Raw genomic sequence first — 22,064 nt, 5'->3', positions numbered from 1 at the left:
GGAAGGAACAAGATTGATGGTTCTGATAGTGAAAAAACTGTTGTTTCAAAAACCTCCTTGTTGTCCTCAAGAAAGCGAATGAAGAAAAAGGAGAGAGGTCGAGAGAAGATACGACTTGGGGAACAGGATAGTGATGGAGCGGAAGGAGGGCGACTTAGTGGAAGTGTGATAAGGGAAAGATGGAGGAAGGTACAAATGGATGGACTGAAAGAAGGGGAAAACATACAACTAGCCTTTCCGGTGATCGTACGGCCAGGTCAGCTGGGACAATATCAGGCATTTCATTGGGACTTGATAAAAGAAGTAAGAAAAGCAGTGATGCAAAATGGTTTACAGGCCCCTTACACACAAACATTGTTAGAGAATGTGCTGTGTGGACAATTGGTGACTCAGTATGATTGCCATCAGCTGGCTTCGCCAATCTTATCACCGACCCAGAAGCTGTTGTGGAGAGACAAATGGCATGAACTTTGTGAGGTGGCAGCCATAGACAACCTAGGCAGACTGGTCGGTGACCCGCGTGCCACAGTGGGAGTACAACACCTAATGGGAACGGGTCCATTTGCTACCCCTGAGGTGTAAGCTTGAATGGATCCGGAGATTTATTTAAAAGATTCTGCACGTTTAGCCTTAAGAGCATTTTGACAGTGCCAGAGTCAGAAAACAAGCCGGTGTCGTTTACATTAATAAAAGAAGGAAACTCAGAACCTTGCATGACATTTATAGATCAATTATGTGAGGCAATAGAAAAACAAGTTCCATCTTACAGCAGTTGGTATAGGAACAACTACAAGCTGTACACATACAACCTTCAACGAGTCCTTGGAACACTCCAGAGTCTGTGATTCCGCAAAAATCAGGAAAATGGCAGGAAAATAACAAGAGGAAATCACATGTAGTAGTTACCACTGGATCACCACAACTTTTTGAATTAGAAGCAGTTATTGAAGTATTTAAGCGGTGGGATAAAGTTCCAATTAACACCATTACAGATTCAGCCTATGTAGCTCCAGTGATACAATGTTTAGAGGGATCATTTTTGAAACATATCAACCATGAGATGTTATTTTTGAAAATGAAACAATTGTGGTTGTTAATTCAACAGCAAGAAAATGAATATTATATATGTCATCATAGCAGTCATACCAATTTGCCAGGATTTTGTGCAGAAGGTAATGCTAGAGCAGATCAGTTAACACAACCAGTTTTTGTATCCCCAGTGCCTAATATATGGCAACAGGCATCTCCCATTAATTTTTTCACCAATCAGCTAAGGTGTTAAAAAGACAATTTAATCTACCGATATCAGAGACCAAAGCAATTACACAAACATGCCCTGATTGTCAGCAATGTAATAAAGGGCCCAATGTTGCAGTCAATCCTCGTGGATTGTATTCATTATAGTTGTGGCAGACGGATGTCACACATGTCTCAGAATCTGGGAGATTAAGATATATAGATGTGTCAATAGATACCTATTATTTTGGCAATTTGTATGACAGCGTTGAGTGAGGAAACTTCATGGCACGTTCAGACACATTTTCGACATGCGTTTGCAACCTTAGGAGTCCCAAAACAGATAAAATAACGGGCCAGCATATGTTTTTTTAACAATGGGGAGTGCAACATTTTACTGGCATTCTGCATTCCCTGACATTGAATGGACACATCAAACAATTACTTTGATGTGTCCGTTTGCAAGAACAAAAACAGGGGAACTTAGGAGAATTACCAGCAAATAGAATCGCTAAGGTACAACACGTAATGAATTTTTTGCAGCTACCAGGAGAACGTTTAATTCCACCAATTGTGAAACATATGCAAACTATGTCCACAGGAATGTTAAAACATAAAATCAGATGAAGGTAATGGTAAAAACACGGGAAGGAAAATGGGAAGAACCATTTCAGTTAATAACGCGGGGACAAGGGTATCCTTGAGTCATTACAGATACAGGAATATGCTGGGTACGGGCAAAGTGGACGCGACCGTATATAGAGAAGAAGACATGGATTCAAGATGAAAATTACTTGGACAATAAGGACAGTAATATTGAATGTTGAATTGTTGGTTGGAGTCAAGAAATCATATTGCGAGGTGGAATAATTTTGTTAATGGTTTTTATAACGTTAATGTTAGTTCTTTGTATTATGCAATGTTTATGGAGACAGTTAGAAAGAGCTTTTAATACCATAGCCATAGTTGAAAAACAAAAAGGGGAACTGTGGGGAGTTTTTAACTCAGCGCCAGTGCACGGAGCGTGGAGCTGCCCAGCTCCTGCAGCCAAGCGACCACTCCCCCACCCCATTCTGGCCACCAACAGGCTGCTGCACAGGCAGCACACCGAACTGGCCAAGCTGAAGAGTGCCCTTGAACAACCTTGAAGAAGCGAACAACAGAGGAACACCGCCGGGAAAGTACCTACGACAGGTACCATAAAAAGAAGAACAAAAGAGACAGTTGTAGCCTTCTGATGCCCAAAGAAGGTATTGGGACTGCGCATGAACAGTGAGTGATCAGTTACCCGTTGACCAGTTGATTTGAAGTTTGAGCGCGGGGACAGTTGTTTGTAACCAATCAGATAACGCTATGTTTTTTGAAATTTAGCAGAGTTGTATAAAAGCAGCCTGCTTTTATAATAAAGGGTCTTCCGTTAATACTTCTGTTCAGTTGTCTGTGTCTCAATCCCCTCAGTGTGTAAGGATGGAATTCACCAAAATTCTAAGATGAAAATGGAAGGATGTTCCCTCTGGAGCGTAACATGCCAGTCTTAGAAACGTCACAGTAGATACATTAATGAAAGATAAACCCCCATACTGCACAATGCATCTTACCACATTTCCCCTCATTCTGAGGGACAGACCCTTCAGCAATTTCCAGCAGTTTACTCTAAGCTGGAGAGGTTAATTCATGCCTTAAAGGAAAACTTCCCATTCCATAGTGGAAATTCACACTGGTGATTGAATCTCAAAGATGCAATTCTTATGACTTTGGCTCCAACAGCACATCAATTTAAAATTTACTGTACCTTTTCACCTCCTTTATGGCCATTACAGATAAGAAGTCCTTTATAAATAAGAGACAAGTATCCAGTCTTGCTCATACAGTAAGAGCAAAAAAAACGAAAACTGGCAGACTACGCTATGATGTCTGCTGTTACAGAGATTACATCGTAAAAGAGTCTTACCTTTGAAGTTACGCCTTGTGAGTGCTCATCCAGTTTTACAATGCCTTCATGTCTCTAATTACATCAATTTTGATCAATTTAGAAGTGTGAAATTGTATTAATTTTCAATATCCTCTCTAGAATGGTGAGGATACCAGGTGAGGTACTTCTTAAATCAGATGTCACTTGTGAAAAAGCATATAGGTGCTCACCTGCTGCTTCCTTTTGCAAAAGCAGCGTCAGGGTTTTTTTAATATTTCTTTCCATAATTGCAAGGCTGTCAGCGAACTTGTAAACTTACAAAGGAAAATCTGACAATAAATCACAATTAAGTTTATTATATCCGTTTAAATATGATTCTCAGGTGCATGAAGAGCACTATATCTCTTCTTCAATGTCTCTAAACAGTGTGAAGTAGCTGGGTTTTTTTATTGTTAAATGCCTGCAATAAATGATCACTATAGGTTAGTAACAAAACTAGTTCAAAGTAGCTAGTCCAGTCTGTAGCAACACAATAATTTGCTCAGAAGCTTGGCCTTTTCCATATAAGTAAAGCACACTTTTTTGTATTTCACAGCTCACACAGATTAAACGCCTAGAAAATCAGCGCAAAAAAGCAATAGAGTGTTTCATACCGGAGCAGACTTTTTGAGAGACCAGAGAATGAAGATCCTGTTTGAAAATATAATTATTTTTAGTTCAAATGAGTTCTGCATCCAGACAGCCCCAGTTATCATATTTGAAAGAGAAAAGCAATGGGAACAAGGAGCTCTGAAGCACCTTGGTCTATTTCCACTCCAAGGGCCAAACCTTTCAGTACTTATTCAGGCAAAACTCCCACGTATTTCAACTGGATTTTAATCTATCATGTAGGATTTCACTTTCTCTATAGGAGGTCGAACCTAGTACAGCTGTCTCTACGGCAGCAAGAGCTACAGTAAAATTAGTACTGCTGCTGAGGAAAGGAGGGGAGTCAGGCTTCTAGGATCTTCTAGCACCTGAGCCAAGAGAGGTTGGAGCTGTGGCTGATGTTTTTTCTTCTCAGGCAAAATTAGGCTTCATCTTCAAGCAGACACTCCTTTTCAAATTAAAACCACTTTAGACAACGGTACTATTAATGCAGCTGTATAAAAACACTGGGTGGGGAAAACTGCAGACTGTATGACAATTATTTGAGCCTTCAACTTTTAAATTATGCCGTGACGACCTTTTAAAAATCATTTATTGACTGGAAAAAAATATGGATAGCTGGTTGGACTTGATTTTGCCAAGGTGCCACTGCAGTGCTAATAACCAAACCATACTTTGTATTCAAGGAATGAGCTGTTTAAATAGGAAAGTAATTATGACATTAAAATGCCAAAGAAAGCAATGATTGTAAATCAAGTTTGTCACCCTGCAGTATAACCCAAGAGTAGAGTGAGTTTCTGGCATGATACAAGCTTCTCTTGGAAAAATAGCGTCTATCTCAAAAGTAATATTACCAATTGGGCATTGTGTGGTCCCTTGTGTTAGAAAAACATGTACTGTGTCTGTGCTAGGATTGCTTGCCAGTTTCTTTTTTTTTAGACATGGCAGGTTGGTAAACGCAGATGCCTGTACCCTTCCAAGCATTATTAAACATGTCACATTAATTGTACATAGTCATTTTGCTCTGCTCAGCAAGTCAGACTTCTATATATATCTTGGAAAAATAATGTAGGCATGTGGTCAGAAAAACAGCTGTCAGTCAGGCTCCTCTAATATTGCAAACGAAACAACAGTTAACCAAACCTGCATAGCTATGTGCTGTAAGGCAGTTTCAGCTGTGCTGCGTGCTGCAGCACATACCAAGATGTCCATATGAAATCTCTGAGTAAACAAAAGCATTGCTCCTAAGCATCTTTCACAACTACAGCAACTGCTGGAGACTTCTTTCTGAAACCACACACCACAACAGGAACCAGGGCCAGGCTGTGAAGGTAGTGAAGCGCATGATACAGCACAGCAGAGAGCAAAAAGTCAGGAAAAAAAAAAATCGCTGCATTGTCACAGCACAGAACCAGGAAGAACGCAAAATGGGGGGGAAAAAAAAAAAAAGAAAAAAAAGAAGAAGCGCGTTTCCGTTTTGTCTGCAGAAGTGACCAAAGGAAATGTCATGGAGACCTGCAGCAAAGCATAAACCTCTCATCCCATGGGGAAGAACAGAAATGCCTAGATACTGCTCCTTCAAGAAGACTGGAGGAGGTAAGTGCAAGGCTGGCAGAAAGATGGCACACCAGATGTGGAGACGAAGGCATGTGCGTGAGCTGCTTCTCCTTTCACCCTATTTCTTTCCAAAGGCCAGTGTGGTGGGCAAAACATTCAAGGAAACGAGGCTCTCCCCTGCTGAGCTTATTTAAGCAAAACACAGTGGGAAATCTCCCTCAGCTCACAGGGAGGAACTGAAACAGTCTCACTCAATCAAGATCAGTCTTCAGGCCGGAAAAGAGAACTGCTTCAAGTTAACAAGAACCTCCACATCACACCTTAACCGAGAGACTAGTTTGTCTCTTCATGTGGGGGAAGGACAACAAATATGCTTTTCAGGACTCAGAACCATGCATGCTTCTTCAGAAATGCCCACAGGGAAGTTCAATCTTTCAGGTTAAAATGAAGAACGAGAGGTAAGCAGCTCAGATCCTAGAATGAAATATCGAAAAACACCCTCGATAGTATGTTCACTGATCACTCGTCACCTTTTCCTTCTCTGGTGGGAACCTCTCGTCCTTCTCTGGTGGGAACCACTCATCACCTTTTCCTTTTCTGGTGGGAAGGTAATTGGAGGCATACCTGACAAAAGAGAATGTGAAGTTTAGTCAAGGAATGAAATAAACTTTTCTGAGTACTGCTTGCATTTCAATTCTGTATTTTCCAAACCAATATTTCTGTCTTGTGAATTAAAGGAGCAGTAATTTGGTAGAGTTTAAACATTCTCTTTGCTATTCCTACACACCAAACCAATAATAAAAGTTATGACTGTTTTCAGACATTAAAAATCAACACTGGCAAACAAAACTCACCTGTATAAAAACATTTGGGAAGTGAGGGAATCATACCTGGGCTGTTTCCAGAGTACTTTGAAAAGTGAAGTGCCTGTTTCCCTATTTCCAGTTGCTTCACTTATATCTAACTCCACTGTTTTCCCACAGCTCTCGATACAAGGAGGGTCATGTTTACTATAAATGGCAAAGGGTGGAGTGGCCAGAAGGGGCTGGACATATTATAAGATTTTGGGGACACTTCACTAACCACCTTAAATTAGTTAACTCCTCACCATCATGACAAGAATGAGAGGAGAAAAGGTTACAAGCAACACCCACTTCAGTTGTGACTTGCCTTCTCCTGCAGCCAGAGTTTGAGCTCAAAGCATCTCGCTTGCCTGCCAATGCCTGGCCATGCAGCTTCCACTACACTGTCTTAGCTTCTCTACTTGCTTACGATAAGGATTACACTGTATTAAGTCGACTGACTTGTAGTCCTCTATAGACAGCCTTAAGAGCTCAAGTGCCCCTGCCTACGTCAAAAATGAGGAGAGCTCAGTCAAGAGCATTATCCCCACCTCCAAATTTCTACCAGGGAAAGAGAGAGGAACAGGTAAAAGAACAGACCACCACAGTCCATAATCTTTACCCACTCACTGCAGGGATTTCTCATCTCCTCATTGCCCAGAGGAGACTAAGCTCTAACACAGAACCTCAGTATTTCATTATATTGCTGATGATCTTTTCCCCTTCTTTATCTTTTTATCTGCAAAGGGAGGCATAAAGGCTTCAGCTAGGCTTCAGCTATCAGCAAGCTGAAGCATTTGGCTTGGCATTCAAAGGCTCATAACACCTTAGTGTGCTCTGTCTAAAGAGGATTAACTAAGGTAGATTGCTCACAAAAAGATGCCTATCATCTAAGAGGTTATATTTACTGAGCTTTATGATCTAATTTTCACTCACATAATTATTTGAAATCAAGACAAAGTATTATTAGGTCATTGGTACTGGGCATTTTCACATTAAATGGAAACAGGGTACACACAGTGTTGTGTGTGTGTTTACAAAGACATCTCAGGGGAAACTATATTCTACAAAGCTGTGAAGTAAGACATCAACATCTACAGAAATTAATACATAGCAGACTTGGTTCACGATGGCATTCATCCAACATCTCAAGCAAATGGTGAACGAGGGTTAGGATTCTATTTTTAATGTCCTCCTCCCGCTGGAAACCGCTGCCTATTTCATACAACTTGTGTATGAGGCAAGTTGTGTTTGTTTCCATTCAGCAGTTAAAAAAAGACACTTGTTTTCTATTAGTCAGATGCCAAGATTAGATTTTCTGCACAACTTCTACTTAGCGACTAGGTTATTAGCTATATATATATAATTGTTGATTTTTACTCTTTTACCAAGCATAACTTCAGTCGCGCAATTGAAGCATCTCACTAGAGGCTGCTCTGTGGAGGGGATCACTGCAAAATACAGTCTAATCACTTGTTCTCCTCAGCTGCAGTCCACACCCAGGCCCCAGAGCTGCAGCAGGGATTAGTGAGGAAGCAGGGAGGGAGTGGTGGCTTTTCCACTGGGAATTCCAATTAAATTTCTCCAAATTCAGAGCCTGCTTAGCTGGGCAGATCCAGTTGCTTTCCAGCAGCTGGCTACACCAATCTAAAGTAGCTGAGAGCACTCGAGGCAGCAAAAGCATTTCTGTACCCTAACATCTCAGTACTTCAGAATATGTAACATATGAGGCAGGACTGTACAATTAACCCCTTTGTAATAGAAACAACTTGGGCACACCAATGGCCACAGTTAATTTATGGCTAGTAAAAATACTTCAGAGTGAAAAAAAAGATGCAAGCAAACCAAAAAGTGATTTAGTACTTTCCCCAGAACAGCAATTTATCCCTAGTAGAACCAAAGTGAGATCTATCACATAGCTTGGTCATCCAAGCAATACTTCCATAGAGCATTTTGCTCTGGGTATATTCTGTAACACTATTCTTCACATGCCCACAGCCAGCGTGATTTGTCCAACACTTCCTCAAAACACAAGTAAGGCTCAGTCTTTTCATACTGTAACCTATTCAGAGAAGTCTCTTTCCCATACCGATGCTTCTGGCCAGTGCAATACATAAACCCCAGCATCCACATCAGCACATTTCTTCTCTCTGCCATCATCTGCTTCTTCCTCACAATAGCATTTGTTTCTTAGAGGACTGTGACATCTCTAAGTAATATAAACTCAGAGCAGTGATGGGCCATGAGCTTAGCCATTACCAACCAGCGACAGGATCTCACAGAGCAATCAATAGTTCCATGGGAAAAAATGTACTCAATGTTCTGCAAGGGCAAAAAAAACCCAACTCCAAACAGCAGCAAATATTTGGAAAGAAAGAGGAGTAAAAAAAAAAAAGACCATCATCATATGAATCCACAATGTCCCTATCGTGGATATTTTGAGCAGTCATGGTCTTTCCTGCTACAAGGATGCAAGAAGCTGAACAAACATCCTGATAAAAGTTGTGGAGACGGCATCCATGCAATGACTGACTGGAATATACTCCAAGAAGGGTTTTAGGAGGATCATCTAAGAATGCAGGGATAAAATTGTGATGGCCAAAACTACGCTGGAATTGCAACTGTTGAGGGATGTGAAGGGCAATAAAAGTATTTGTAGGTATATCAGCAGCAAAAGGAGAACTAAGGAAATTGGAGCATTGCTGCTTAATGGGGCAGAGCAATGCAGCACTCGACATGGAAAAGACTATGTCAGTACCATTGCTACTGGCAAAGTATGGTCTTGAGGCTCCCAGATCTCCATGGGCAGTAGCAAAACCTGAGGGAGAAAGGTGGTGCTCACCGAACAGGAAGATGAAGTTATGGACTACTTAGATAAACTTGACACATATAAGCTAATGGGATTAGACGGGAAGAAATCAAGCACACTGAAAGCTGGCCAATGTCTTTGCGAGGCCATCTTCTGTGATCTCTGAATGATCATGGTGTTCATGGGATGTTCCCAAGGGCTGGAGGCAAGGTGGATCTAGAGTATCAAGATCAAGGAGAATAAGGCTGATGAGCTTCACCTGAAACTCTAGGTTATTCCTAGACTCAATAAGAACAAGAAGGTGACTGGGAACAGCCAGCATCGATTTGCCAAAAGCAAATTATGCCTGACCAGTTTGAGCACCTCTGTGATGAGCAGACTGGCTCTGCGGGCAAGAGGAGAGCAGATGACGTTACTCACTTGGACTTTAGCCTGTGACACAGTTACCCAGAGCACCTTTATAGGCAAGCAGGAGATAAGGACTGGACATGTGAGCTCTGAAAGAGAGCAAGGGAAAAGCAGCAAGAGATCTTCCAGATCCAGTTTTTTCGATATTACCATTTCTGAGATTACAGGAGAACTCATGGCACAATAAACTTTGTCCTGAATCCTGAAATTTCAATATATCAAAGTTGGCAGGTTTTGGTGCTGTATGGGACAGAGCCTTGAGATGTGTTCACTCCAGTGATTATTTTTAGATGAATACTGATGTCCGTCTGAGCACAGCAATGTACCCTGCTTTCAGACTACATTGAAGCATGAGTACTTCACTCAGTCTTAATATTTCAATTATACATCTGTCCAACACATACTTTGTGAATACCAGGACTTTCTGCACTGATTTGTAAAGATGTAGTTTAAGACCACTGGTCTTATCAGCTATCAACCTGTAACAAACATGTTAGATCTTCCAAAATTTTGCTAAAAACTGTAATGTATCCATGTCATCTTAAAGATCTTAAACACATTTCCTGGCCCAGAACAAATACTTAGCTTTTGACAATTTATGTTTATGGTTTTAACAGCTTATTTATAACAGCTTATATTTATATTTATACTTATATTTATATAACATTTAGAAACATCTCATGTGTCTAGATTATACTTTAAAAAAAAAAATGTCCACACTCTGCCAAGGTAAAACCACCCTCTGCTTAATTCCCATTTAGTAAAGGATAATGTAAGAAAGATTCAGGCCTGTTTTTCTTTCTACTTACTTCTTCCCTGCACCTTCTATGCTTGCAGCTCCACATATTTAATGCCTAAAAAAAAATCAAAACCCCAAAAAGGCAAATTTTGCATGTGTTACCTAATTTTGAATTTATTTGACCAACTTGCTTTCAACATTGACCTGCCAAAACACAAATTTTACTTGTGTTGTTAAAATCCCTTGAAAAGCATACTTGCAACCCATGGGCATGGGTGTAGGTGAAGGAGGGAAAGAAAAGACATGACCTGAAAGGCAATGGAAGAATTGTCTGTAGGGACAGAGGAGCAAGCCAGGCAGCAGGCAGGGGTGAACAGGACTAGAGGGTTTCTTGCCCACCCTTGGGGCCACACCTCTGGACCTTGCTGTTTCCTGACTCTTTCAATCCCTCCAAACAGTTCTGCCAAGGGGATGGAACCCTCCCAGTCCTGCCAACCCCCTGCCAAGGGGGTTGGGTTTGAATAACATCAGGCTCTTGAGGACCTAAATTTGCAGTGTGACAGCCCTCTGCCCATGGGCTGCAAAGGCACAGCTAACCCTGTGCCTCGCCATGAGCCAGCTGCCCCACCTTTGCTCACTTCCCTCGCCTGCTGACTACAACGGCTTGGACAAACGCTGCCTGTCCTCACCTGCCTTGGCCAGTGGCTCCCATCCAGGCCATCTCCCTCCCTGCGCTTCCCTGCCGTGGCACCCCGCCTAGATTAAATTTGACAAACCCCAGACGTGACACTGCGGTGGGGCTTGATGGTGGCATGGCTTGGTGGGGATCTCATCGAAGGGCAAGGAGGTGCTGGCAGCTGCTCTCCATGCCACAGCAGTGATGGCCCCTCACTGTGCCACCACATCTGGGCTGTGTGCATGCTTCTATGCTGGGCACGTGTGCAACCAGGGGTTGGGGGGAATCATCACAGAATCATAGAATGTCCTGAGTTGGAAGGGACCCACCATGATCATCGAGTTCAACTCCTGAGCCTGCACGGCACAACTCCAAAATTCACACTGGTATGCATCCATGTGCGCACACACGAGTGTCTGAGCACGTGTTGTGCATCCATGCACATGGATGTGCATAACGTGCATACATGTAACCATGAGCATGCATGCATGTACGTATGATGACACAAGTGGCCTTGCAAAGGGCTAATCAACAGATAGTAATTGACTTAGTCTCACCTTGTCAAAGGCACCAAGGAATTTACAAAAGTATAAAATTGGCACCTGAAACCCTTTTTAGTCTGAGAGGAGTCATACAACTACCCAACCTGACAGATAGGCCTGGATTTCTTTTCCCCCAAAAGGGACACCTTATCAGTAAGAATTGTGCACCCTTGACTCTTGTTAGATGTTATGGGAATCACATTCATATAATCATTTGGTTGGAAAAGACCTTTGAGATCATTGAGTCCAACCATACCTGTCCAATACTAAAGCATATCTCCTAGCACATCATCTACCCGCCTTTTAAATACCTTCAGGGATTGACAGAATCATAGAATGATTCAGGGGTCATCACAGAATCATGGAATGTCCTGAGTTGAAAGGGACATACAGCAATCATCGAGTCCATGGTATGCTTTTGCGTGTGCACACACGTGTGGCTGAGCATGCATTGTGCATTGTAGAATCAAAGAATCATAGCATAGTTTGCGTTGGAAGGAACCTTAAAGATCACCTAGTTCCAAACCCCCTGCCATGGGCAGAGACACATCCCACCAGATCAGGCTGCCCAAGGCCCCATCCAACCTGGCCTTGAACACCTCCAGGGATGGGGCATCCACAGCTTCCCTGGGCAACCTGTGCCAGTGCCTCACCACTCTCATGGTGAAGAAATTCTTCCTTATATCAAGCCTAAATCTGCCCCCCTCCAGTTTATACCCATTCCCCCTGGTCCTATCACCACAAGCCTTTATGAATAGCCTCTCTCCAGCTCTCCTGTAGGCCCTTCAAGTACTGAAAGGTCACTATAAGATCTCCTCGGAGCCTTCTCTTCTCCAGGCTGAACAAGCCCAACTCTCCCAGCCTGTCCTCGTATGGGAGGTGCTCCAGCTCTCTGATCATCCTTGCAGCCCTCCTCTGATCCCATTCCAACAGCTCCATATCCTTCTTATGTTGAGGATTCCAGAACTGGACACAGTATTCCAGATGAGATCTCACAAGAGAGGAATAGAGGGGCAGAATCACCTCCCTCGCCCTCCTGGCCACTCTTCTTTTGATGCAGCCCAGGATACGGTTGGCCTTCTGGGCTGCGAGTGCACACTGCCAGCTCATGCTGAACTTCTCATCAACCAGCACCCCCAAGCCCTTCTCCGCAGGACAGCTCTCAATCACACCACCCCCCATCATGCACTGAAACTGTAGATTGCCCTGACCCAAGTGTAGGAATTTACACTTGGACTTGTTGAACCTCATGAGGTTTGCACAGGCCCAGTTCTCCAGTCTGTCCAGGTCCCTCTGGATGACATCTTGTCCTTCTGGTGTGGCAACTGCACCACTCAACTTGGTGTCATATGCAAACTTGCTGAGGGTGCACTGTCGATATCACAGAGGATACTAAACAGCACTGGTCGGAGTACGGACTCCCAAGGGACACCACTTGTCACAGATCTCCATCTGGACTTTGAGCCATTGACCACTACTCTCTGAATAGGACCGTCCAACCAATTTCTTATCCACCATACTGTCCACCCATAAAATCCATATCTCTCCAATTCAGAGAGAAGGATGTTGTGGGGGACCAAATCCATCTCTTTCCAATTCAGACAGAAGGATGTTGTGGGGGACCACGTCAAAGGCTTTACAGAAGTCCAAACAGATCACATCCGTCGGTTTACCCGTGTCCACTGCTACAGTTACCCCACCATAGAAAGCCACCAAGTTGGTCATACAGGACTTGCCCCTGCTGAAGCCGTGCTGGCTGCCATCAACCACCTCCATGTGCTTTAGCATAGCTTCTAGGAGGATCTGTTCCATGATCTTCTCAGGCACAGAACTGAACACATTAACAAGGACCTGTGTTAACATGGGTGTGTGCATCTATCTAACCATGAGCAGATGTGCATACACACAACCGTGAGCACACGTGCACGCGCCTGCCTGCAACCACGAGCCTATATGCATGCACGTGCAACACGCACCCCCTTCAACACACGCCCCCATACGCGCGTTCATACGCGCGTGCCCGCCGAGGGGCACGAGCGCGCGCCCAGCCCTGAAAGCCCTCTCCGTCTGGGAGGGAGGAAGCTGCAGCCGCGCACGCGCGCGCCCGAGCCCCGCGCCGCCCTTCGCGCGTTACTCCCCCCATCCCCTCCTCGGGCTGGGTTGCGCTCCGCTGCCGTAAGGTAGGGAGAACCTCCCCACCAGCACCCCGTTTGCCCTCTTCCAGCATGGCCGCTGCAGCTTCACGCGCGCAAGCCACGCAGGCGCCGCCTCGCCTCCCACCCCGCCGGGCGCCCCGAGTAAAAAAGAAAAAAAAATCCACAAAAAAACCTAAAACCAAAAACAAAACAAAAAAAAAACAAACAAAAAGCAAACAAAAAAAAAAAGAACCGAAGAACAAAACACGCTGGAAGGAATCGACCCAAGAACTCTATGACTTCGAGCGGTGGGCAGAGCGGCGCGGCTGCCTCGCACCGCCTGCTCCCTGCAGCCGCGTTGCATGCTGGGACGCAGGAGGTCCGTTCCCCCCCCACCCCCGCCCGCCGAGCCTGCGCCGCGCTGACATCCGCGTTGCTCCCAAGATGGTGGCGCGGGGCTCGGGCTGAGGAGCGAGCGAGCCCGCCAGAGAGGAGGCGCCCCCGCCGGCCCGGCCCGCCCCCGACAAGGCCGTTCGTCTCTCCTCTCCCCGCCCCCGACAGGCCGCGGCCCCGGCTCCCCTGCCCCGGGGCTCCCGACGGCTCCAGCGGCGGCGGCGCCTCTTCCTCCTCCTCCTCTTCTCCTGCGGCCCCGCATGAGCCCGGGCGGCGGCAGCGGCGGGAGTGACCGGCAGCAGCAGGGCCGCGGCGCCCAGGTCGGTAGGCGCTGCGCAGCGCCCGGCCTGGGGCAGGGAGGGAGAGAAAGGGAGGGAGAAAAGGAGTGAAGGAGGGAGGGATGGCGGGGGCTCACGCCAGCGCTGAAGGAGAAGGGGCTGGGAGGCAGCTCTTCCCGCTTCTCTCCACCGGGGAGATCCGCCATCGACATGGGGGCGGCGGGAGGGAGCGGTGCGTGACCACGGTGCTCCCGTTCTTCCCCCCCCTTTCCCTCCCCGATGCTCCCGTCCCCTCCCCCCTTCCCTCCCTGTTTCCCTCTCCTCGGTGCTGCCGTTCTCCCCTCCCTTCTTCCCCCCGTCCGCCCTCCCCGCGAAGCACATGGATGCGAGGCCGGGCCGTCCCTCCCCACGAGGTGGGGAAGGTGGCCCCGGGCTTTCAGCCCGCCCACCGGGGAGACCGGGCTGGCTGAGCGACCTTGGGTGAACCCAGCCTGCCTGTCCCTGCCTCGGTTTCCCGCCTCGGCGGCGGTGCCCGCCCCGCCGGGCTGCTGTGGGCATGAAGTGCCTCGGCGCCTTCGGGAGGAACGGCCATGGGAAGTAGTGCGAGAGTGCAGAACTAGTGTGCAAGGCCGGCTTGGCAAAGTAGGGATGTTCACCTGCTCGTGTTGCCTTCTATGCGGTCTGAATAGTTGGATCCACTAATCTGCGAGCACGCTGCTGTGCTCTTAAATGTGGTCTGTCCCTCCCGACTGCAGGACTTGCTGGGTTTCGGTTTTTAAGTGTACCTGTAGCATTTCTTTTAAAAGAACTCCCTGAGTTCACAGTTGGTTTGTAAATCAGACATCTAAGGTGATATGTTATGGTCATTGAGAAGTTACTGCTGCTTAGGAAACAAAGCATGTTCCACAACTCCGTAGAAGTGGCAAGAACCTGTCATCTATAGACTTGCAGTTACGCTTCTTTTTTTTCACTTAATGGAAATACTCTTTTATGGTTCCTTATGTTTCCGTCTGTGTAAGTGATGTTCTAATTCTCAGACAAAGCCTGTGTCTTGCAAGTTGCTTCGGGGATGGTCCCTCCGGGGATGGTCCCAGTATGGAAACATCCCTACCTCGGTAGCAGTCTGCAAACCTAAGGCTCCTGAGAATGAACTTGTCCTGAGAATGAACTTGTCTGATCAGTTTCATCATGCCTTACATGTCCTCCAAAAAGTTCCTCAGTGAAAATTCGTACTTGATTTTACCTTTGATTTTCTTGTTTACTGTGGAAGTAAGACCTACCTGATTGTATTGTCATTTTGTTTGTTTCTTTGGGTGGGGTTTTTTTTTGACTGGCTGACTAGTTTGAAAATGAGATGTCTGTAAGATAAAATTAAATTCGTAATTAATGCAAATAGCATCCAGTTAGTGAGAGAATACCTGCTAATGGAGAAGCTACACTCTACATTTAACTGCATTGTTGGACATCTGAGTGGGAAAATAATGGAGAGGGTGAGAGGTACCTCCTGATAAGAGTGAAAACTGCTCGAAAATGGGCTTTACAGTTTTCACAAATTGCTTGGTTTGGATGGTAGCACTACATACTCTGCCTTTTCATCTTGTAATCAGTTAAAGGTAGTTTATTTTTTTTTTATTTGAAAATACTGTGAAACAGTTTAATTAGTGTGTCGAATTGAAAATATGTGCGTTACCAAATTACTAAGGATATTTGACAGTTTTCCTCACATACATTTGTCTTTTAAAACAGATGCACTTTGCAGTGTTTATGACTTCTCCCTATAACGGTAATATTTTCTCAAGTCAATACAGACAAACCTCGCAAGAAAAGCTAGACAATACCTTTGACCAAAATTATTTCCATGCAGTATTACAGTGCTTCATTTCTCTTTCATGAATGTCTTCCATTCCACTCTAAATGTTTGCTGTTTAATGTAGCATCTTTCATACTGGAATTAATAAGTTCTTTTTCTGTTTACCGAAGTTGTTTGCTCTTTCTACGCACTGAGGTGTCCTATCTCCTATGAATTTAGAAATAAAAGCACCAAGCTAGATGGCAAAAGAAGTGTTGAATTTTTTTAGGGGCATAATTGGGTGACTGTTCAAAAAAAAAAAGTGACTGAAGGAAAGGCTTGAAAAAGCAGAGGTGTTTAACTTTTTCATAGCAGTGATTGTCAAAGCCTAGATCTCTCAGTCCAGATCCCCTTCAGCAATCTTAACATTGTGTGGCGTTCATCCTTTTTTTAATATCAAACAAAACTTTTAGTCTTTTTTAAATTACTGCCTCTGCTTAAAGACATATGCAAATTATGAGTCTTTTGTGAATGGAATGTAAAACTATGTGTATTTGTTAAATACATCCAGGGATTTTCTCAGCTTGTTAGAGTCCTTGTTGGAGCACCTTTAGTTTGTCGCTGTTTTAATCAACTTGAGAAAATGGAACAGGTTCTCTATTTTCATTTAACTTCATTTTATGTAGGAGAAAACCTGCTTCAGAAATAAGAAATTACATATGTACTCAGTGTAAAATCATGCTTATTATGACTATGTCCTTTCTTGACGTGTTCTTTACTAATTGTCTGTGAATTCACAGGCTCTACTTAACCAAATACATAATTGGGGGAAAAATGTCTTTGAATCAAGTTTTAATAGTCATAAACATGTTTAATTGTGAACATGTTTAAATATATTACATTTTATAAACAATAATTAGTGTAGTACGTTATATGACACATTGTGGAATGAACCGAGTGCTTACATTTTTTGTAAATAGGCATAATTTTAGTTTTTGCTATGCAAGAAAGTTTGGGCTTTTTTTGGGTTTTTTTTTTTTTTTTGGATTGCCTCTGCTACTTTTGATTTCAGTTTATTTAGTGAATGTCCAGAGAAATCAGCTTTTTTTAAACACAGGAAATGTCTTTCTGTCTCCCCATACCAGTGTGTTCATACACTTGAAGGTAAAAGCCACTAATACTTAAAAATAGAACATGCAGTTGAGGGACAAAAGGAGGGAATTCCTTAAGTATGTAGGCATAGATCTAATTTCCAGTGTCAATCTTCATTTCTGGTATTGTGGGTCAGGTCTTCGCTTCACTTTAGTTAATGAATTGATATTGATTTTAAACAAAGGAGGTATGTTTTACACATTTTCAGAAGTATCCAGTATATTTAAGGTAGTTGGAATTTTTATGGAGAAGCAGCATAGAAAGATTTTCTATCATTAATCAAATTCCTATTTGTACATGGAAAGAGAGGGGTAACACATTTGCAAATAATAATATAACAAATAGTAAATAATAACAAATAATTTGGAATATGGTATTTACTTTTTAAGAACATAATCTATTTCTTCCTCCACCCCTCCCAGGAGAAAGCTGTAAGCTTTGCTAAATAGTTGGTTCCCAGAGACAACAGGAATGAGCAAATCACGTTTGAAGTGACTTTTGTCACTTTAAATACTTTGACCTTAACATTGACTGCATCAACTTCCTGTATTCACAGGCAGCACCTGACAGCCTAGTCATGCTGTATTGCACTGTGAATGAGAGTTGGAAAAAAGCTGGTTCATATGAATAGTAGTGTCTGTAATGTGTCTGGTTGGTTAGCAGAAAGTCAGCAAATACAGTGTAAACATAATATTTTGAAATGAAGAAACGCTACAGTAGCTACACCAGCTGGTGAGACATCTCTTCAGGGTTATAACCTCATAGGAGAAATATAGAGAAGATAAAATGAAATAATGTTGAGATCCAGGATTTGTGCTTGGCAATGTAACACATGACTAATTAGTACTTTAAATTGCTATTTTTTAATAGTTCCACATTCTTGTGGCTAGGAATGGCAAAACTTAGTGATGACAAAATAACTTAGGTTGCAAAATTACCTTATAAATTAAATATTACCATAGTGTTCTGTCTCACAAATACTCTAATGAATGAATCCCTTAAAGGAAGCATTAACTACTTCTTACTTTTAATAGGTTGAGCCTGCTTCCCTGTGTTATACAAACTGCTGAATGAAGAAAGGGAGTGGAAGTCAGTCTTTACCGATACTCTTTCCGTTACTGTCCTGCATGGCTTTTTACCCGTGTTTTACAGGGTGGTGAAGAATTAGGAGAAGCTGCAGTTGTTCAGCTGAGTGGAACTAAATGGGTGGCTTCCCTCTGGAACCTCACTTCACTGGCTTAGGTAAGAGGGGTGACCTGCTTCTTTTGAAGCAACTTGCATTTCCTTAGAACAGAGGTATATGTCTTTTAAGAGAGTTAGCAAGGCAGAGATTTGGGGTTTTTTTCTTTTTTTTTTGTAATCTGGTGGCATGAAAAGGATGTTCACCGTATGTCTGTTCAAGACTTTTCATCAGAAAGAGTTACTGTTTGCATCCGTTCAATAGCTTTAAAACATGCTCTGTGTTCACATACTTTAACTTTGAGAATCATGCTTATCTTACGTCATATGTCAGCTGTAGGACTGTACCAGAGGTGAATTACAGTGGTGATGTTTTAGCAGAAACTTGAACTGATGTACCAGTTGGGTGCTTGATATGGAGAGTACTACTTCTTTTCCATGTTCAGTCCTTGTAAGACTTAATTCCAAACCTGTGGCCTAAGTAACTAAATAACATGAAATTTAAGTGCCTCAAAAAACATAAGATACAATATCTCAGTTTGAAACCCAATGGAAATTTGGTCTTGGTGGGCCTTGTGTCAGCTGGCAGGGTCACAGGCAGAGAATCATGGAACCCATATTGAGTTTGGTTATTGTTGCATAGTTGTCTGGCAGCGGTTAGTCTGCATTATTTGGTTTTCATTCTGGTGTCCTGTTAGGACTATAGCAGGACTTCTGCTGTCTTGACCGAGCTTAAATAATAGAGGTGAAGCTAGTTCTTCATCTCTCCTTCATAGAAGAGACCACACTCTTAATCCCTTTGATGGACCCTTTTTTCGAGTTGTTGATATTTCCTTGGTAATAGTTACACCAAACAAACTGGTAAAATGAGGAAATTAGAACGACAAATACCTCCTCTCCCTTACCTTTAGGAGCTGCGTGCAGGGGAGGCACAGGAGCCATCTGTAACATGTTGCTATGCTTGTGCCGTGCTGAGAGATGCCAGACTTGTCCAGGCAGCCGGGCTCTGGCACTACTTGTGTACTCCTGCTCTGGTATGCTCTGTTACCAGAACAGACCAGGCTGGAGCAGCTGCAGTTCAGCAGGGTTGGGGGTTAGAGGGTGGTGGAGTGGCTCTTAAAGGAGCTTAACTTCTAAAATGGGCTGTAGGTCAAAATGGGAATGCCACCATGGTTGTAGGTGGGTTTTTCTTTGCATTATGGCTAGTCATGTGTTTCAGATGATTTCTTTAATGCTTAAAATATTTTGACTTTACTATAAAATATTTTTAGTTTTCTTAAAAGGTATAAAAAAATTCTACACAGCTGGATAACACTGAATAGATAGATTACTAGTTCAGAATTTCTGTTTCCAATATGATGTTTTCATCTTTCTTATTTGTATAGCCATATTCAGATAATGATTACTTTTTATTTCTTAGAAAGATCTCATGTCCAAAGTCTTGGTGATGAGTATCATGGTTTAATATGTATATATACACCCTATTTTATTTTTAGAAAGTCCAAGGTACACCAGCATACGCTGTCTGTAGTAGCAGGAGCTAGATGTGTTTCAGCTGTTGCGGCAGAACTTAGCTATTCTAGACAATAGAAGTACATCTGGTTTACACAACCTTCAAGTTTCACAAGAGTTCAGGGACAGGGGAGCTCCTAAGAATGTGTGTCACCTTAGGTATTTCTTGGTTGCAAAAGTTGAGCTCTTTACATTGTAAGGTGGTGATAGATACTCTATTTCCATGTTTCCTATGACCTGAATATTTTATTGAAAGAAGGATCTCTGTGAATACTTGGGGATTTTTTTGTTTGCCTAATGTTATATTAAGAATGTAGTTGTGGAAGGAAATTATTCTTACTTGAACTTACATATCTGAAATTGTATGAGAGAATCTAGAATACTAAGTTAATTATCTACCATTTTCTTTAGGGTAGCACACACCGATTTTTTTTTTTTTTCTGCCCTTGCCTTATCACAATTATTGCAAAAATAAAAGTGGTAAACAGCATTTCAGCGCTTGATAGAGGTGGTTTCATGATGTCTCTCATCAGACCACACATCAGCATTGCAAAGTATTTTTTATATTATAATTTGTTTCTTAAATATTTGGCAGTTCTGTATGCTACAGTTTGGTTATTTCAGTGGCTTACCATCTTTTTTTAGTATTATTCAACGTCCTTGAAGTCTCTCTTATTGAAAATGTATGACATAGTTGTAAAAAACCCAGGTTTTGGGCTCTGGTCATGTGACAGATCAAGATTTCTTTATGTTGAGTGGATGCAATGGTGTTAGCTATCCTTTAGTTACGTTTGCTATTTGCAACTTTTTTGTGCAGACGTGGCTTAATGCTTAGTAATGGGTATACTAAAGGTGAATATTGAGGTACATCTGACATAATGACATTATTTTCATTCCTTTTACACAAACATTACAGATTCTATGATTCATTTCATTGTTGTTCTTGTAGCCTTTGTGCAAATATTTTAGTAGACTGCTGAACTGCTCTGTCTTAGTGGTAGCTGTTGTGGGGAAATTGAGGAAAAAGAATTGCAAGTCCAGGTGCTTCAGTTTTGTGCTGTCAGATTTACTTGCTCTTCTGCTGCTAGCTACATGTCATTAAGCAAATCCTCTGTCTTGATCTCCTCTACTGTGTGGCCTTGTTTCTGCTGTAAATTGTACTGACCTAAGCTACACAGCTTCAGTTGTGTTGGGAACCTCTGTTTTCTTTTCTCATATTGCTGGTCAGTAATCCTGAGATCCCTGATAGGAGTGTTTGTGATACTTTTTATGCTGTACTTTGTGCTCTGCCTGTACTCTTATGCACACTGAAAGTTGGTTCTTTCATACCTTAGAGGAGAGTGAGTGAATTTTACATAGCCGTCATTGCTGTGTGTGAGCAAATATGTACATTGGAGTTTAAGCTGGAAGTTCTGTGATACAAGGTGTGAAAATATTGGTGACATTTGTCAGGATACTTTTAATTGAGGTTCTCTAATGGCGTCACTGTGAGTGAAGCATTGTTCTTCAATAGAATATAAGACTGATATTCTGGGTTTCTGCTGTTGGTATGGAGTGAAAGTACCACCTCTGAAAAGGAATATCATCAGTTACTGTCTTCCACTGTTCAGATAAATTTATTCTTTTTTTTTTTTCTTCTTCTTCTGAATAGTAGTAAAGCTTTATTGACATATTTGCATAACATTAACTTATTCATCCTAATTGTACATGAATCCATATAGTTATCGTAATTGTTGAAATAGAAATCTTGTTTCATGAAGCAGGTCGGGTGCCCTATGTAACTTTTTAATTTAAATATAAAAAAATGTGTATAAACTGTTAAAGCTTCACTGGCACAACTCTGTCGGTCCAGGTTCACGCCTCTTCACATCCCCAATACAGAATCAGACTTTTGGTACTGGATGGCTTCTCTGACATCTTTACGACAAACCTAAATGTACTCTTAAGGTAACCAGATCAGGGTTTCCTTCATGGGAACTCCAGTCTGAATCGGAGATCAGCCTAAATCAGCTGCATTGGATTTGTTTGTTCTTAACAGAGTTTTAGAACCAAGAAATTAAGTATTAAATCTTCACAATGCTGAAAATGCGATACCGTGTGCCAATTCAGTAACTTTCCAGAAAGTGACTGGATGGCTTTAGTTACATGCCTTTATGTGTGTTTATGACGCTTTTTCACCTGAAACTGGTTGTTCTTTTAGGTGTCTGTTTGAAAATGCTTGGACTATGTTTTAGACGTGACTGCCTTTGTTAGTTAC

The 22,064-nt window shown here is 42.7% G+C and overlaps 1 protein-coding gene across 6 annotated transcripts in view; it reads left to right on the top strand.

The window, feature by feature from the left end:
* Positions 1-13,918: 13,918 nt before the first annotated feature.
* UBE3A (ubiquitin protein ligase E3A) overlaps positions 13,919-22,064 on the top strand; it is a 53,516-nt gene continuing 45,370 nt past the window's right edge. For 3 of the 6 annotated variants that reach the window (XM_054085449.1, XM_054085605.1, XM_054085236.1), the window contains exons 1-2: positions 13,919-14,217; positions 18,151-18,358. The gene's annotated coding sequence lies outside the window, so the exon portion shown is untranslated. The remainder of the gene's footprint in view (positions 14,218-18,150; positions 18,359-22,064) is intronic. The other 3 variants (XM_054085530.1, XM_054085386.1, XM_054085309.1) reach the window with 2 other exon arrangements.

Source organism: Cuculus canorus, chromosome 1 (assembly GCF_017976375.1).
Source record: "Cuculus canorus isolate bCucCan1 chromosome 1, bCucCan1.pri, whole genome shotgun sequence".
NCBI classification, from domain to species: Eukaryota; Metazoa; Chordata; class Aves; order Cuculiformes; family Cuculidae; genus Cuculus; species Cuculus canorus.
Note: the sequence above shows the minus strand (reverse complement) of the source record. Positions and strands in the feature narration are given on the sequence as shown.